The sequence below is a fragment of the Amphiura filiformis genome, chromosome 14, assembly GCF_039555335.1.
Source record: "Amphiura filiformis chromosome 14, Afil_fr2py, whole genome shotgun sequence".
Lineage (NCBI taxonomy): Eukaryota > Metazoa > Echinodermata > Ophiuroidea > Amphilepidida > Amphiuridae > Amphiura > Amphiura filiformis.
Window position 1 is genome coordinate 10,629,576 of NC_092641.1, and position 19,515 is coordinate 10,649,090.

Sequence of the window (19,515 nt, forward strand, 5' to 3'; positions counted from 1 at the left end):
GTAGCCAGAGGTATCCAGTGGTGTAAAAATCTCAACTTTTTTGGGAAAAGTGGGGGATGAGGCTGTGGATCACGAAATGCCCTTTAAGTTTACCTCCTGTATATCCTAAACAAAACCAGATATGTCATAATTGGAAGCTGCATCTTTTAGCTCGAATTTAAGACCACATGCGCTGAAATTGTCCAAGAAATAAAGACACGGCGATCCCAAAACCCAAGGAAGATACCAATGTAAAAGTTGCAGTTTCCTTCATTGCATTCCATATTGATTTGTACACAGAGCGTTCGTGAACAAGAGAACTAGCGCCGCGCTTCCATTGATTAGCACGTTAAAACTAGCGTCGTGCTTTCACTGATTAGAACACAAAAGTGCAATTTTTGATTTTGTTTCTTCATTATGTTTTAGATCACCGTTTCTTTAATTCTCAACCAATTTCAACAAATAAGGTCTTAAATCCGAGCTAAAGAGTACAGGTATTGACTGCTTGTTTTAATTTTGACATATTTGTCTTTATTAGGGATATACAGGGGTGAAAACAACTGGCACCTTAATTCTTTGGCTTACTGTATATAGTTGGCCATCTTGTGTTAGCTTACCACCGCTGCGCATTAACCGCATTTGTACACCAATGCATGTATAATGAATCCTTTGTTCTACATGTTGATGGACAGTCAAGTGAAAATGTAGGTACATTTAAGGATCATATTTCAGGCACTGGTGGAAAACGCAAACCATTGAACTTTATGCGGGCCTTCAATCGGTTATGTCACATCTAAAGCTGAATAGTACACTCTAGCGATGAGTGATTGTTTTTTTTAGCAATGAGGTAGCAGACGTTTCCCAAAGCAACTAAAAAGCGCTTTATTTAAAAACTAAGCACTTGCTACCAGACTGTAAATTCAGATTGCTGGACCCACCACTTATAGTGCACATGGTCTGTGAGCTCGAACCATGTACCTTACTCCCATCCCTGAATCATTTCTAATTCCTTTTAGAAATATCTGGTTGCAGCATTTTTTAGAACCCATAACTCATTCAAATTGCTTGCAAAATCTATGCAGAAAAGAGACATAAAGGTGATTAAATAATTATGGTGAATTAGCCAAACATGCTGGATGCATAATTTGTCACTCACAACTTAAAAAGTATTTTTGTAAAATGTTGAAATTATTTGTCTATATTTGAGATGAAACTAGAGATATTTAGAGAGAGATTGTACCATTTATCTTACTCCTTACTGCTTAAATACATGGCTGTTAATTTTTAGAAATCTTAATTTTCATTATTGCCTACAACATGAAAATATTCATCTTTCATACCACATTATCATTGAGATTCTTTCATAATGCCAAATAGTTGACTATACACCATACCCAAATAACCTGTGAGTGCCTTACGCAATTTGCCGGTGAAGAGTAGCGACCATCATTGCCCAAAACGGCCTTGCAACATTAAAAAAGTGCTCATGTTGCCCTCCGGAGTATAATATAATACAAAAGAATGGTTTCTATTTGGATGGTATTTGGCAGTATGTGTAAAGTGATTGCAACATTATGTAACATATTTGGACTATAGTCTATTATATCTACCTCCTGCGGCACAAGCTTTGAAGTTCAGCGTGTGCTGTGTTGGCTTAGCGTTGTTTCTTGCGTGTACATATGCGCCACTTCGATTACGCGCATAAAAGTATGTACACGCACTGGTAATGCTTAGCTAACGTAGAACACGCTGAACTTCAAAGCTAGTACCGCTGACTGGAGGAAGATATGCAGACTATATATGATGCAACCTCCTGCTTGTTTTCACCTATTGTTTTTTCACCACCTACTGTATACCCAGTTACTTTTTGCAAGGGTTTTATTTTCATGAATTTTGCAAGTGGATGTGCAGGCATGAAAATGACAACACACGAAAACACATATATAAAGTTACTTTACACTTACATAAATTCCACAAAACTTGCACAATTCCCAAAGATCCCAAAATCGTGAAAAATTCAGTGCAAAAATAACAGCATATGTGTCGGTATTTTCTTTTTCTTCATTCATTAGTTTGTTATGGATGCTATGTTAAGAATGTTTGAAGTGTTGTTGTTTAATGTGTCTTCCCTCAAGTAGTTAATTAAGTTAATGTGTGGTGCAGTGGTGATAAATAGCCAAACCCAAGTTAATATTATTGTAGTGGAAAGGTAATTACATGTATAAGCAAGGTGAATAAGCTATTTCAGTTGAAATCTATCTTGTGGAAGATTTTAAAAAGTCTTCCACAGACGGAGTTTGTTTTTTCAAGTGGAATCAGGGTCAAGTATGTCGAACCCATATTCCCCCTGTACTTGTATATTATAATAATTTTACCTGTATGTGCACAATTTCAAATCTAAGTTCCCCAAATTGTCTTTTCTACTTGAAACCCATACTTCCTCTGGGGAAAACTGAATCTTTGACAACGGAGGGGGCTGGATTTAAAATGGAATGGCTTAATAGGATCTTCACCTTGTTACCAAGCAGACATTTTATACTTCAAAGAACGGGCAAGTGAACTATTGAGTGATGTTTCATTCAATTATTGTATGTTTGTAAAACATAATGTTCACATTTTTTTAAATAATTTAGGTGCCATTTTTATTGTTGCCTTTAAAAAAAAGCTGTTTTATGTTTTTAAAAGTCTATGAATGTTAAATAAATAAATAAATGTAGATATTTATATAGCGCTTAATGCCATAAACAGCCTCAAAGCGCTTAACATTTACTCCGCCGTCATTAGAATATGTCGGAACCACGTTTGCAGCCTACAAATAGTGCAGAATTCATCAGTACAACGACTGTGATTACCCCTAACAGCTTCCCATTGCACCTGGGTGGGGTGAGACAAGTGAGGCAAAGCGCCTTGCCCAAGGGCGCAACACGGTGGTGGGACGGGGACTCGAACCCACGCACGTTGAGCAAGCTCTCAGATTATAAGTCCAAGGCCATAACCACTGAGCCACCGTGTATTGAGGGCATTATAACATCAGTTATTGATCAGTAGTAGGCTTCCAGTAAAAAATGCACCTGATTTTGTCCCTAATTTTGGTGGGGAAATGAAGTTGTCAATCCGGTCACCCACCATTACCGGTAATAGAGATTTACTTGATATATCAAAGCTAAGTTTGTTTGTTTTTTCATGGAGAAATCAAACTTTGGATATTATTGTTGTATAGAATTTTTAATTTTACAATAAGAAATCAGATTTTTTTTTTCCTTGTGTGTGATAAAACAATAGATATGTAAGAAATTAATAGTGTGTTTCGCTTTAATATAATTCAGATTTTATGTAATATAAATTATACAAAACTTTGTTATTCATGAAATGTATATATTTATATATATAAGTTTTCATTGTATATTTTTTTCCACATGCCGTCCATAGTTTCAATCTTCTAATTTAATTTGTGCCTCTGCTTTGTTACTTTGTCATGAGAATGAAAGAAACTTTCTTTCTTAATTAAAAAAAGCCGTTCTTTAAGTGATGGTCAAGGATACTCCCAAGACTTTTTTCTGAGCTGTGTTATTCAATTACAGTGCTAATTTGAGACACACCTTTCATACATTTTTTTAAAGCAAGGATAAATGACAGGGTGTGTGTGGAAAAAATTGTGACCAATTAGGCAAAAAAAAAAAAGGTTTGTCTCAAAGCTCACGAGAAATTTAAAAACAAATGCGAAATGCAATTTTTTTTTTATTTTTTTATTCCCGACTTTTTTCATGGTATTTTTAGAAAAAAGTCTGATTTTCGCCAATTTTTTCTGGAAAAAACTAAAAAAATTTTGTTTTGAAATAAAAAAAAAATCCGCATTTGTTTTTTGTCAAATCGTGGGATTTTACAAATCTTGTAGCATAAGCTTTGAGACTAACCTTTTTTTTTTTTTTTTTTTTGGCCTTAGCAAACATGCACAGGCCCGTAGCCATGATTTATTTTGGGGAGCTAGGGCTAAACAAGCAAACCTTTGGTAATTTTTTTCTTCAAAAAAGGGCTAATTTTTAAGTATTATCAGGTAAAATCAAGATTTTTTCAGATTGACATATTAGGGTATGCCCCCCCCCCTCCATGGGTCTGCACACAATTGTGTACATTTATTTGTACTGATAATGTGGTGATATTTAAACTAGAACAAACCTAAAACAAAACTATATATGAATTGGCAATTTTGTCCGTCCCAGTGTTTTCAGTCAGATAGTTTGAACATGGCATATCAGAGGTATGTCCAAATATGGGCCACAGCATTTAGCAGTGAACACTATACATAATTTGTATGTGTATGTATAATTATTTTCATATATCGGTGCCTTCAGAAGATGTTCTTTAAAAACATATTCCGTCCAACAATTTATATTTTGACCAAAATCTATTCCAGCCATTAATAATTATATTCCGTCCAACTTTGTTCTAATAGTGTTTGTATTGACAAATATTAAACAATATATTCATTGTTATTCATTTGTAACTGTATAAATGTTTGGTCTTGTATTATAGAAATATTTCAATATATTGTGTTTGTTGACTGGATCAAATATGTCAAGAGGATTTCTATTTATTCTGTATATTTTGCAAGTTATAAGATGAATATTATATGAGAGAGAAAATAATTACAAACATCAAGCTGACCAAGTGACAAGATTCATATATTTGATTAGTGCCGTCGTCGACATGCCTTATGTCGACATAATGTCGACGTCGGCACGTATCCCGACATGTCGACATTAAAAAAAAATTCTAAAAAAAATGTTAAAAATGCCAATTTTTTTTACAAAGTTGGATAAATTTGTTTATTTTGATTACCTTTGCTTCTATTGAACAGTCAGGGACACATTGAATTAGTATGCATTGCTAGCTGTTCAATAGAAGCAAAAGTAATTAAAATATACAAATGTATCCAACTTTGTAAAAAAAAATTGGCATTTTTTTTAAATTTTTTTTTTTTAGTAGCAGTATTTCTCTGGTTTCCAACCTTGAATAACAAGTCATTTTGGGCCTATAACTTGCTTTTCTTTTCTTTTCTTTTTTAGAATTTTTTTATGTCGACACACTGTCGCACGTCAGTATACTGAATTTTATCGACATGTCGACATTAAAAAACGGTGCCGACGACGGCACTATATTTGATTGCACTTAAGTGGAACAAAAAACATTTTGTTTCATAGCCATGTTGGTATAAAATTTATGTTTGGGCTATAACCCCCTCTCAAGAAGTATATTATACACCTGAATATATCTCAACACCATGAAAAATGAAAATGCAGTTCTATCACTTTCTATAATTATCATATCCATAGGGATGAAATCAAAACTCAACTGGCGGTTGACTGCCGGTTCCTGGTGGTTTGGTCCGTTTGGCGCCGGTTTCTGTTGTTCTTAACAATGGAATGTGGTTCAACCGCTGGTAACCACCGGCTAACCGGAGGTTGGGTTCTGATTTAATCCCTAATATTCTTTGCATGTACAATAAGAAGTCCCATTAAAAAAATGGCATGCAATTTAATAAAAAAATATTTACACCTGAAGCTATTTGACCAGGTATGTATGAATATAAATGCACTAGTCCTTGAGAGGAGGATACACAAATTAATTTTGTATGTATTATGGTTCAAAAATAAAATTCCTACATAATGCTTAGTCAACATGTATGTATAATTTTGCACTAGTTCTTGAGAGGGGGCAACAACTTTATGTACTATATGTATAATAATATGTGGTCCTTTCAAAAATAAAATGTTCATCTGACAGAAACAATACAATAGAGAGCTTCATCAGCCAATTCAGCCGATTTGTATAATTGTATCTTTTTCATCAAAGTTAGTATATTTAACTTTTACATTTTTGGAATCCCAGCCTCCCCCCTCCCCTCCCCGTACATCATCATTTGTTGGTGGGAATGCTCCCTGGAATTCAGAGACGCTGGGTCTTTGGAAGCTGACAGCGCAGCTGCGAACGATCATAATCAAGGGTATTTCTTGGTTTTCGGGTTCAAAATTGCCTGAAAAAGCAGAAATGTGATTGTGAAGAATGAGCAATATAGGGGTGGGTCTTTTAGAGCTGAAATAATATTGTCTAAATCAGGTGTCTTTCAGCACTCTATTTTTGGTCAAATTCAGGGGTCTTTCGTAACTGCACGGTCCAAAAACAGGGGTCTTATGGTCATTTGTGTTAAGTGCCCCTTCCCCCTGGTCCCAGCCACACATCTCCACCCAATTCATACTTACACATCTTTCCAAAGAGGAGCTAAAACGTCTGGCAATAAAGCAAACCGAGTTGTTTGTAATTAAATATTGAGATACGGTCAACTACTCATCATATTTACTTTTTTAGCAACACAAGAGTTCCTACATGTATTATGTGCAGGGATTACTTGTGTTTCTCAGGTCAATGCTAGGAGAGCATGTTTTAGGCGAGTTACAATATTGGCGAGTTAGGTAAAGGCGAGTTACCCCCCACAGAGTCAGGCTATTTTTAGATATTCCCATGGGTAACACTATGAAGTCCCAGTATAATTATGGAATGGACATGAGTCAAAGAATACATTAATGGCATAATTTTTTTTAAATAATCTGTTTTTGAATTTTGACCAAAACTGCATTTTTGGTTCAAAATCTTGGACTTTCCGGAAATTCACAACTCGCCACATGGACTTTCCGGAAATTCACAACTCGCCGCGTGGACTTTCCGGAAATTCACAACTCGCCACATGGCCTTTCTTGAAATTCACAACTCACCGCGTGGACTTTCCGGAAATTCACAACTCGCCGCATGGACTTTCCGGAAAACACTGCAGGGGGTAACTCGCCATTTTAACTCGCCTTTTTCTAACTCGCCAATAACCTGTTCTCCAATGCTAGCAGGTTTTAATTCAATGTAAATCGTACCATTCTCAGCAAACACAAAACGTTTTAAAGAAAACGTTTAAATGTCAGGTTATAAAGGGTAAAAATATTCAAAAAATATTTTTAACATAATAACATTCAAAAATATTTTTGAAAACTTGATGTAAAACCATCTAAGCAGAATATTGACAAAAGTGTTAACAAAATATTTTGAAAAAATGTTTGCCCAAAATATTTAGAGAATAAAGGTATTGTTTTTAGCTGCTGGAGTGCATCTATCGTCTCATATAACACGAGCGACATCATTGTTTTAGGTCAAAAATAATGATGTTGCCCGTGTTATATGAGACGATAGATACTCTCCAGCGGCTAAAAACAATACCTTTATTCTCATTCTTAAACACTTCAATTCAAACAAAAATATCATAAGTATTACCAATTTTAATAAAGTTAAATTCTACATTTTACAAGGAATTACCTAGGGCTTAAAATCGATCAGTCTTGTTGCAGTGCGCCTCTGATTGGTTCAAATAGCGAGTATGCGTATCGCGTCGTTGCACATACTCTGACCCGTGTGATATGTATAGGATAATGGCCAAGGATTAGAACGTGAGTGGCTAAGAATGGCCGTGGGCCGGAGGCCCTAGGCCATTCTTAGCCACTCACGTTCTAATCCTTGGCCATTATCCGACTTAATACACACTTATGACGTCGCGCTATTGTTTTACCGCTCCATTATTTTCCACGAATGGAGTGTTATTGAAATTTGATGCTCTTTACAAATTGATCAATTGCTCACACTGAATACACTATCAAATACACTAATAGAATGATCGTACTAGGTGCGGGTGAAAAATACACGGACTCAGCTTTATGTAAAATTTCTATAGAATTACCCATCATATCACGATCCAGGTGTTTAGTTTAAATCATCCGTAACCACGTTCTTGAATTATAAAGATCTAAAATGTTTGTTACCCAAATTGAATAAACGTAGATTCGTAAAATCATTAAAGTGATTAGAAGTACAATCAATAGTTCTTTATGCCCACTTCTAATGTGTTAACTATTGACATGATTGAAGTAGTTGCGTTTAGGTCTGTATTTTGCATAATAAAGAAAATTGGCAAACTGGTCATAGGTTAATATGAAATAGTTAAATGCAGATCATTGCAGTTTTGTACCTCAAGAAAGGTAGACCTGCCGCTATCATGAGCAATGATATTCTTCTCTATGAATCGAGTGTTCGATTTTGGACAACCTTGCAATTATGGACACTATTTATTTATCTTGGATACTAGTAATTATAATTTGTGATGGAATCATTCCGAGGATATATATCGTTGATTCGCAGCAAGGACCTAAATCAGGTATGATTCTACTTTAAGCCGAAGTAAGGTACGAAAATTTTAAATGTGTAAACTTTGTTTTATTTGGTTGGCCTTATTGCAACCCATTTTACCTAGGCCTATTATGTCCCTGAACTTCGGCGAAAAAAAAACAACAAACAAACTTCGCCGCTTCCTACGCGAAATAAAAGCTCAACTTCCAGCCCCCCTCCCGAAATCAACTGGAGCGTCCCTAACATTATAATATTTAATTATCGGATAGGCCTACTGATCGATGTAAGTAAATATTCAAACATGCCAAAATACTATCAGATGAAACATCAGATGTACTAAAGTGAAATAAAAATTATACCGAAAATAGACCTACTGTGGCTTTTATCATTATCAAACATGCCCAAAGCAAACGATTTAAAAATAAACAGATACATAGGCCTAAATACATGATACATAATGTGTATTATGTAGCAATGTTGCCCAAAATGTAACAAATTAAACGTTGGTCCCAAGCCACTGAAAACGTATAAAAATATAAAGAACAAAAAAAATGATATAAATAACACTAAGCGTAGAAAGAAAGGTCCAAATAATTTAAAGTTACGGGCTTACTAAGTTAAGCCTAAATAAGCATTTTCCACCAAAGTGAGGGTAAAAACACATAAGTAGGCCTATATACAACTTTTAACCTGCCCGTTTTGATCTTGCCTTACTTTTCACAGATTGCATTGTAAATTTATGTTTAAGGGCTCGGATAGCGACGTTTTCACGTGTAGGCCTATATAATATATTTGAGGGACCTGAGAGCAAATCAGACACATCGAATTGGATTTTGAACACGAGGAATGTCCTTCTGATATCAAATAATTCTGATTTTTATTAAATTCGCGATATATACATTACACATTTTATGGCAAATTATTAAAAATTGTAAATTGTAAAAAAGTAAATTGTATAAATCTAACGATATGCACCTAAAGATTATGAAGTTGGGATGAACAGCTGTCCATCATATGAAAATTTTGACCTTCATTATTACAGATTTTTTCCTCAAAACACTAAAAATGTAGGTCTTTTTGGAAAAAATGTTTATGTTCAATATGAAAGGTCAAAATTTTCAATTCGGCTTTTCATCCCAGCTAGGCCTATGTACAGTTTCATTACATATCATTTATTAGATTTATAAAGTTTACTTCGAGGACTGTTAAATTAAAAAATATGACATTTTAATAATTTGCCATAAAATTTGTATTATATCACGAATTTCACAAAATCAAAATTATTATTTTTTTTTTATATCAGAAGGACAATCCTCGTATTCAGCATGTAATTCGATATGTCTGATGTGCTCTCATGTCCCATAACAATAATGTGCAAATGTTGCTATCCGCTTCCTTAATTTATTGTATTAATGAAAATCATAGTTTTGTTGTTTTTCGTATCATTGTTTTGCATGAATGAAGTGATGATAACAATACTGCACTTTACGCAAATACATGCTTTTCGAAAGTGCAATTGTTATTAACACTACATTCGTAAATGCCAGTACTTTTTCCCTGAAAAGTATTTGCTTTTCAGAAAAAAGAAAGGCATTTACGAATGGCGTGTTATTGTAATCATCGCTCCATTCGTGGAAAATAATGGAGCAGTAAAACAATAGCGCGACGTCATAGGTGTGTATTAAGTATGGGATAATGGCCAAGAAGATTAGAACGTGAGTGGCTAAGAATGGCCGTGGGCCGGAGGCCCTAGGCCATTCTTAGCCACTCACGTTCTAATCCGTGGCCATTAACCGACTTAATACACACTTATGACGTCGCGCTATTGTTTTACCGCTCCATTATTTTCCACGAATGGAGTGTTATTGAAATTTGATGCTCTTTACAAATTGATCAATTGCTCACACTGAATACACTATCAAATACACTAATAGAATGATCGTACTAGGTGCGGGTGAAAAATACACGGACTCAGCTTTATGTAAAATTTCTATAGAATTACCCATCATATCACGATCCAGGTGTTTAGTTTAAATCATCCGTAACCACGTTCTTGAATTATAAAGATCTAAAATGTTTGTTACCCAAATTGAATAAACGTAGATTCGTAAAATCATTAAAGTGATTAGAAGTACAATCAATAGTTCTTTATGCCCACTTCTAATGTGTTAACTATTGACATGATTGAAGTAGTTGCGTTTAGGTCTGTATTTTGCATAATAAAGAAAATTGGCAAACTGGTCATAGGTTAATATGAAATAGTTAAATGCAGATCATTGCAGTTTTGTACCTCAAGAAAGGTAGACCTGCCGCTATCATGAGCAATGATATTCTTCTCTATGAATCGAGTGTTCGATTTTGGACAACCTTGCAATTATGGACACTATTTATTTATCTTGGATACTAGTAATTATAATTTGTGATGGAATCATTCCGAGGATATATATCGTTGATTCGCAGCAAGGACCTAAATCAGGTATGATTCTACTTTAAGCCGAAGTAAGGTACGAAAATTTTAAATGTGTAAACTTTGTTTTATTTGGTTGGCCTTATTGCAACCCATTTTACCTAGGCCTATTATGTCCCTGAACTTCGGCGGCAAAAAACAACAAACAAACTTCGCCGCTTCCTACGCGAAATAAAAGCTCAACTTCCAGTCCCCTCCCGAAATCAACTGGAGCGTCCCTAACATTATAATATTTAATTATCGGATAGGCCTACTGATCGATGTAAGTAAATATTCAAACATGCCAAAATACTATCAGATGAAACATCAGATGTACTAAAGTGAAATAAAAATTATACCGAAAATAGACCTACTGTGGCTTTTATCATTATCAAACATGCCCAAAGCAAACGATTTAAAAATAAACAGATACATAGGCCTAAATACATGATACATAATGTGTATTATGTAGCAATGTTGCCCAAAATGTAACAAATTAAACGTTGGTCCCAAGCCACTGAAAACGTATAAAAATATAAAGAACAAAAAAAAATGATATAAAAAACACTAAGCGTAGAAAGAAAGGTCCAAATAATTTAAAGTTACGGGCTTACTAAGTTAAGCCTAAATAAGCATTTTCCACCAAAGTGAGGGTAAAAACACATAAGTAGGCCTATATACAACTTTTAACCTGCCCGTTTTGATCTTGCCTTACTTTTCACAGATTGCATTGTAAATTTATGTTTAAGGGCTCGGATAGCGACGTTTTCACGTGTAGGCCTATATAATATATTTGAGGGACCTGAGAGCAAATCAGACACATCGAATTGGATTTTGAACACGAGGAATGTCCTTCTGATATCAAATAATTCTGCTTTTTATTAAATTCGCGATATATACATTACACATTTTATGGCAAATTATTAAAAATTGTAAATTGTAAAAAAGTAAATTGTATAAATCTAACGATATGCACCTAAAGATTATGAAGTTGGGATGAACAGCTGTCCATCATATGAAAATTTTGACCTTCATTATTACAGATTTTTTCCTCAAAACACTAAAAATGTAGGTCTTTTTGGAAAAAATGTTTATGTTCAATATGAAAGGTCAAAATTTTCAATTCGGCTTTTCATCCCAGCTAGGCCTATGTACAGTTTCATTACATATCATTTATTAGATTTATAAAGTTTACTTCGAGGACTGTTAAATTAAAATTTTAATAATTTGCCATAAAATTTGTATTATATCACGAATTTCACAAAATCAAAATTATTATTTTTTTTTATATCAGAAGGACAATCCTCGTATTCAGCATGTAATTCGATATGTCTGATGTGCTCTCATGTCCCATAACAATAATGTGCAAATGTTGCTATCCGCTTCCTTAATTTATTGTATTAATGAAAATCATAGTTTTGTTGTTTTTCGTATCATTGTTTTGCATGAATGAAGTGATGATAACAATACTGCACTTTACGCAAATACATGCTTTTCGAAAGTGCAATTGTTATTAACACTACATTCGTAAATGCCAGTACTTTTTCCCTGAAAAGTATTTGCTTTTCAGAAAAAAGAGAAAGGCATTTACGAATGGCGTGTTATTGTAATCATCGCTCCATTCGTGGAAAATAATGGAGCAGTAAAACAATAGCGCGACGTCATAGGTGTGTATTAAGTCGGTTAATGGCCCAAGGATTAGAACGTGAGTGGCTAAGAATGGCCGTGGGCCGGAGGCCCTAGGCCATTCTTAGCCACTCACGTTCTAATCCGTGGCCATTAACCGACTTAATACACACTTATGACGTCGCGCTATTGTTTTACCGCTCCATTATTTTCCACGAATGGAGTGTTATTGAAATTTGATGCTCTTTACAAATTGATCAATTGCTCACACTGAATACACTATCAAATACACTAATAGAATGATCGTACTAGGTGCGGGTGAAAAATACACGGACTCAGCTTTATGTAAAATTTCTATAGAATTACCCATCATATCACGATCCAGGTGTTTAGTTTAAATCATCCGTAACCACGTTCTTGAATTATAAAGATCTAAAATGTTTGTTACCCAAATTGAATAAACGTAGATTCGTAAAATCATTAAAGTGATTAGAAGTACAATCAATAGTTCTTTATGCCCACTTCTAATGTGTTAACTATTGACATGATTGAAGTAGTTGCGTTTAGGTCTGTATTTTGCATAATAAAGAAAATTGGCAAACTGGTCATAGGTTAATATGAAATAGTTAAATGCAGATCATTGCAGTTTTGTACCTCAAGAAAGGTAGACCTGCCGCTATCATGAGCAATGATATTCTTCTCTATGAATCGAGTGTTCGATTTTGGACAACCTTGCAATTATGGACACTATTTATTTATCTTGGATACTAGTAATTATAATTTGTGATGGAATCATTCCGAGGATATATATCGTTGATTCGCAGCAAGGACCTAAATCAGGTATGATTCTACTTTAAGCCGAAGTAAGGTACGAAAATTTTAAATGTGTAAACTTTGTTTTATTTGGTTGGCCTTATTGCAACCCATTTTACCTAGGCCTATTATGTCCCTGAACTTCGGCGGCAAAAAAAACAACAAACAAACTTCGCCGCTTCCTACGCGAAATAAAAGCTCAACTTCCAGTCCCCCTCCCGAAATCAACTGGAGCGTCCCTAACATTATAATATTTAATTATCGGATAGGCCTACTGATCGATGTAAGTAAATATTCAAACATGCCAAAATACTATCAGATGAAACATCAGATGTACTAAAGTGAAATAAAAATTATACCGAAAATAGACCTACTGTGGCTTTTATCATTATCAAACATGCCCAAAGCAAACGATTTAAAATAAACAGATACATAGGCCTAAATACATGATACATAATGTGTATTATGTAGCAATGTTGCCCAAAATGTAACAAATTAAACGTTGGTCCCAAGCCACTGAAAACGTATAAAAATATAAAGAACAAAAAAAATGATATAAAAAACACTAAGCGTAGAAAGAAAGGTCCAAATAATTTAAAGTTACGGGCTTACTAAGTTAAGCCTAAATAAGCATTTTCCACCAAAGTGAGGGTAAAAACACATAAGTAGGCCTATATACAACTTTTAACCTGCCCGTTTTGATCTTGCCTTACTTTTCACAGATTGCATTGTAAATTTATGTTTAAGGGCTCGGATAGCGACGTTTTCACGTGTAGGCCTATATAATATATTTGAGGGACCTGAGAGCAAATCAGACACATCGAATTGGATTTTGAACACGAGGAATGTCCTTCTGATATCAAATAATTCTGATTTTTATTAAATTCGCGATATATACATTACACATTTTATGGCAAATTATTAAAAATTGTAAATTGTAAAAAAGTAAATTGTATAAATCTAACGATATGCACCTAAAGATTATGAAGTTGGGATGAACAGCTGTCCATCATATGAAAATTTTGACCTTCATTATTACAGATTTTTTCCTCAAAACACTAAAAATGTAGGTCTTTTTGGAAAAAATGTTTATGTTCAATATGAAAGGTCAAAATTTTCAATTCGGCTTTTCATCCCAGCTAGGCCTATGTACAGTTTCATTACATATCATTTATTAGATTTATAAAGTTTACTTCGAGGACTGTTAAATTAAAAATATGACATTTTAATAATTTGCCATAAAATTTGTATTATATCACGAATTTACAAAAATAAAAAATTATTTTTTTTTTATATCAGAAGGACAATCCTCGTATTCAGCATGTAATTCGATATGTCTGATGTGCTCTCATGTCCCATAACAATAATGTGCAAATGTTGCTATCCGCTTCCTTAATTTATTGTATTAATGAAAATCATAGTTTTGTTGTTTTTCGTATCATTGTTTTGCATGAATGAAGTGATGATAACAATACTGCACTTTACGCAAATACATGCTTTTCGAAAGTGCAATTGTTATTAACACTACATTCGTAAATGCCAGTACCTTTTCCCTGAAAAGTATTTGCTTTTCAGAAAAAAGAAAGGCATTTACGAATGGCGTGTTATTAATCATCGCTCCATTCGTGGAAAATAATGGAGCAGTAAAACAATAGCGCGACGTCATAGGTGTGTATTAAGTATAGGATAATGGCCAGAGAGTTAGAACGTGAGTGGCTAAGAATGGCCGTGGGCCGGAGGCCCTAGGCCATTCTTAGCCACTCACGTTCTAATCCGTGGCCATTAACCGACTTAATACACACTTATGACGTCGCGCTATTGTTTTACCGCTCCATTATTTTCCACGAATGGAGTGTTATTGAAATTTGATGCTCTTTACAAATTGATCAATTGCTCACACTGAATACACTATCAAATACACTAATAGAATGATCGTACTAGGTGCGGGTGAAAAATACACGGACTCAGCTTTATGTAAAATTTCTATAGAATTACCCATCATATCACGATCCAGGTGTTTAGTTTAAATCATCCGTAACCACGTTCTTGAATTATAAAGATCTAAAATGTTTGTTACCCAAATTGAATAAACGTAGATTCGTAAAATCATTAAAGTGATTAGAAGTACAATCAATAGTTCTTTATGCCCACTTCTAATGTGTTAACTATTGACATGATTGAAGTAGTTGCGTTTAGGTCTGTATTTTGCATAATAAAGAAAATTGGCAAACTGGTCATAGGTTAATATGAAATAGTTAAATGCAGATCATTGCAGTTTTGTACCTCAAGAAAGGTAGACCTGCCGCTATCATGAGCAATGATATTCTTCTCTATGAATCGAGTGTTCGATTTTGGACAACCTTGCAATTATGGACACTATTTATTTATCTTGGATACTAGTAATTATAATTTGTGATGGAATCATTCCGAGGATATATATCGTTGATTCGCAGCAAGGACCTAAATCAGGTATGATTCTACTTTAAGCCGAAGTAAGGTACGAAAATTTTAAATGTGTAAACTTTGTTTTATTTGGTTGGCCTTATTGCAACCCATTTTACCTAGGCCTATTATGTCCCTGAACTTCGGCGGCAAAAAAACAACAAACAAACTTCGCCGCTTCCTACGCGAAATAAAAGCTCAACTTCCAGACCCCCTCCCGAAATCAACTGGAGCGTCCCTAACATTATAATATTTAATTATCGGATAGGCCTACTGATCGATGTAAGTAAATATTCAAACATATAAAATACTATCAGATGAAACATCAGATGTACTAAAGTGAAATAAAAATTATACCGAAAATAGACCTACTGTGGCTTTTATCATTATCAAACATGCCCAAAGCAAACGATTTAAAAATAAACAGATACATAGGCCTAAATACATGATACATAATGTGTATTATGTAGCAATGTTACCCAAAATGTAACAAATTAAACGTTGGTCCCAAGCCACTGAAAACGTATAAAAATATAAAGAACAAAAAAAAAAAAATGATATAAAAAACACTAAGCGTAGAAAGAAAGGTCCAAATAATTTAAAGTTACGGGCTTACTAAGTTAAGCCTAAATAAGCATTTTCCACCAAAGTGAGGGTAAAAACACATAAGTAGGCCTATATACAACTTTTAACCTGCCCGTTTTGATCTTGCCTTACTTTTCACAGATTGCATTGTAAATTTATGTTTAAGGGCTCGGATAGCGACGTTTTCACGTGTAGGCCTATATAATATATTTGAGGGACCTGAGAGCAAATCAGACACATCGAATTGGATTTTGAACACGAGGAATGTCCTTCTGATATCAAATAATTCTGATTTTTATTAAATTCGCGATATATACATTACACATTTTATGGCAAATTATTAAAATTGTAAATTGTAAAAAAGTAAATTGTATAAATCTAACGATATGCACCTAAAGATTATGAAGTTGGGATGAACAGCTGTCCATCATATGAAAATTTTGACCTTCAATATTACAGATTTTTTTTTTCAAAACACTAAAAATGTAGGTCTTTTTGGAAAAAATGTTTATGTTCAATATGAAAGGTCAAAATTTTCAATTCGGCTTTTCATCCCAGCTAGGCCTATGTACAGTTTCATTACATATCATTTATTAGATTTATAAAGTTTACTTCGAGGACTGTTAAATTAAAAAATATGACATTTTAATAATTTGCCATAAAATTTGTATTATATCACGAATTTCACAAAATCAAAATTATTATTTTTTTTTTATATCAGAAGGACAATCCTCGTATTCAGCATGTAATTCGATATGTCTGATGTGCTCTCATGTCCCATAACAATAATGTGCAAATGTTGCTATCCGCTTCCTTAATTTATTGTATTAATGAAAATCATAGTTTTGTTGTTTTTCGTATCATTGTTTTGCATGAATGAAGTGATGATAACAATACTGCACTTTACGCAAATACATGCTTTTCGAAAGTGCAATTGTTATTAACACTACATTCGTAAATGCCAGTACTTTTTCCCTGAAAAGTATTTGCTTTTCAGAAAAAGAGAAAGGCATTTACGAATGGCGTGTTATTGTAATCATCGCTCCATTCGTGGAAAATAATGGAGCGGTAAAACAATAGCGCGACGTCATAGGTGTGTATTAAGTATAGGATAATGGCCAAGGATTAGAACGTGAGTGGCTAAGAATGGCCGTGGGCCGGAGGCCCTAGGCCATTCTTAGCCACTCACGTTCTAATCCGTGGCCATTAACCGACTTAATACACACTTATGACGTCGCGCTATTGTTTTACCGCTCCATTATTTTCCACGAATGGAGTGTTATTGAAATTTGATGCTCTTTACAAATTGATCAATTGCTCACACTGAATACACTATCAAATACACTAATAGAATGATCGTACTAGGTGCGGGTGAAAAATACACGGACTCAGCTTTATGTAAAATTTCTATAGAATTACCCATCATATCACGATCCAGGTGTTTAGTTTAAATCATCCGTAACCACGTTCTTGAATTATAAAGATCTAAAATGTTTGTTACCCAAATTGAATAAACGTAGATTCGTAAAATCATTAAAGTGATTAGAAGTACAATCAATAGTTCTTTATGCCCACTTCTAATGTGTTAACTATTGACATGATTGAAGTAGTTGCGTTTAGGTCTGTATTTTGCATAATAAAGAAAATTGGCAAACTGGTCATAGGTTAATATGAAATAGTTAAATGCAGATCATTGCAGTTTTGTACCTCAAGAAAGGTAGACCTGCCGCTATCATGAGCAATGATATTCTTCTCTATGAATCGAGTGTTCGATTTTGGACAACCTTGCAATTATGGACACTATTTATTTATCTTGGATACTAGTAATTATAATTTGTGATGGAATCATTCCGAGGATATATATCGTTGATTCGCAGCAAGGACCTAAATCAGGTATGATTCTACTTTAAGCCGAAGTAAGGTACGAAAATTTTAAATGTGTAAACTTTGTTTTATTTGGTTGGCCTTATTGCAACCCATTTTACCTAGGCCTATTATGTCCCTGAACTTCGACGGCAAAAAAAACAACAAACAAACTTCGCCGCTTCCTACGCGAAATAAAAGCTCAACTTCCAGTCCCCTCCCGAAATCAACTGGAGCGTCCCTAACATTATAATATTTAATTATCGGATAGGCCTACTGATCGATGTAAGTAAATATTCAAACATGCCAAAATACTATCAGATGAAACATCAGATGTACTAAAGTGAAATAAAAATTATACCGAAAATAGACCTACTGTGGCTTTTATCATTATCAAACATGCCCAAAGCAAACGATTTAAAAATAAACAGATACATAGGCCTAAATACATGATACATAATGTGTATTATGTAGCAATGTTGCCCAAAATGTAACAAATTAAACGTTGGTCCCAAGCCACTGAAAACGTATAAAAATATAAAGAACAAAAAAAAATGATATAAAAAACACTAAGCGTAGAAAGAAAGGTCCAAATAATTTAAAGTTACGGGCTTACTAAGTTAAGCCTAAATAAGCATTTTCCACCAAAGTGAGGGTACAAACACATAAGTAGGCCTATATACAACTTTTAACCTGCCCGTTTTGATCTTGCCTTACTTTTCACAGATTGCATTGTAAATTTATGTTTAAGGGCTCGGATAGCGACGTTTTCACGTGTAGGCCTATATAATATATTTGAGGGACCTGAGAGCAAATCAGACACATCGAATTGGATTTTGAACACGAGGAATGTCCTTCTGATATCAAATAATTCTGATTTTTATTAAATTCGCGATATATACATTACACATTTTATGGCAAATTATTAAAAATTGTAAATTGTAAAAAAGTAAATTGTATAAATCTAACGATATGCACCTAAAGATTATGAAGTTGGGATGAACAGCTGTCCATCATATGAAAATTTTGACCTTCATTATTACAGATTTTTTTCCTCAAAACACTAAAAATGTAGGTCTTTTTGGAAAAAATGTTTATGTTCAATATGAAAGGTCAAAATTTTCAATTCGGCTTTTCATCCCAGCTAGGCCTATGTACAGTTTCATTACATATCATTTATTAGATTTATAAAGTTTACTTCGAGGACTGTTAAATTAAAAAATATGACATTTTAATAATTTGCCATAAAATTTGTATTATATCACGAATTTCACAAAATCAAAATTATTATTTTTTTTTTTATATCAGAAGGACAATCCTCGTATTCAGCATGTAATTCGATATGTCTGATGTGCTCTCATGTCCCATAACAATAATGTGCAAATGTTGCTATCCGCTTCCTTAATTTATTGTATTAATGAAAATCATAGTTTTGTTGTTTTTCGTATCATTGTTTTGCATGAATGAAGTGATGATAACAATACTGCACTTTACGCAAATACATGCTTTTCGAAAGTGCAATTGTTATTAACACTACATTC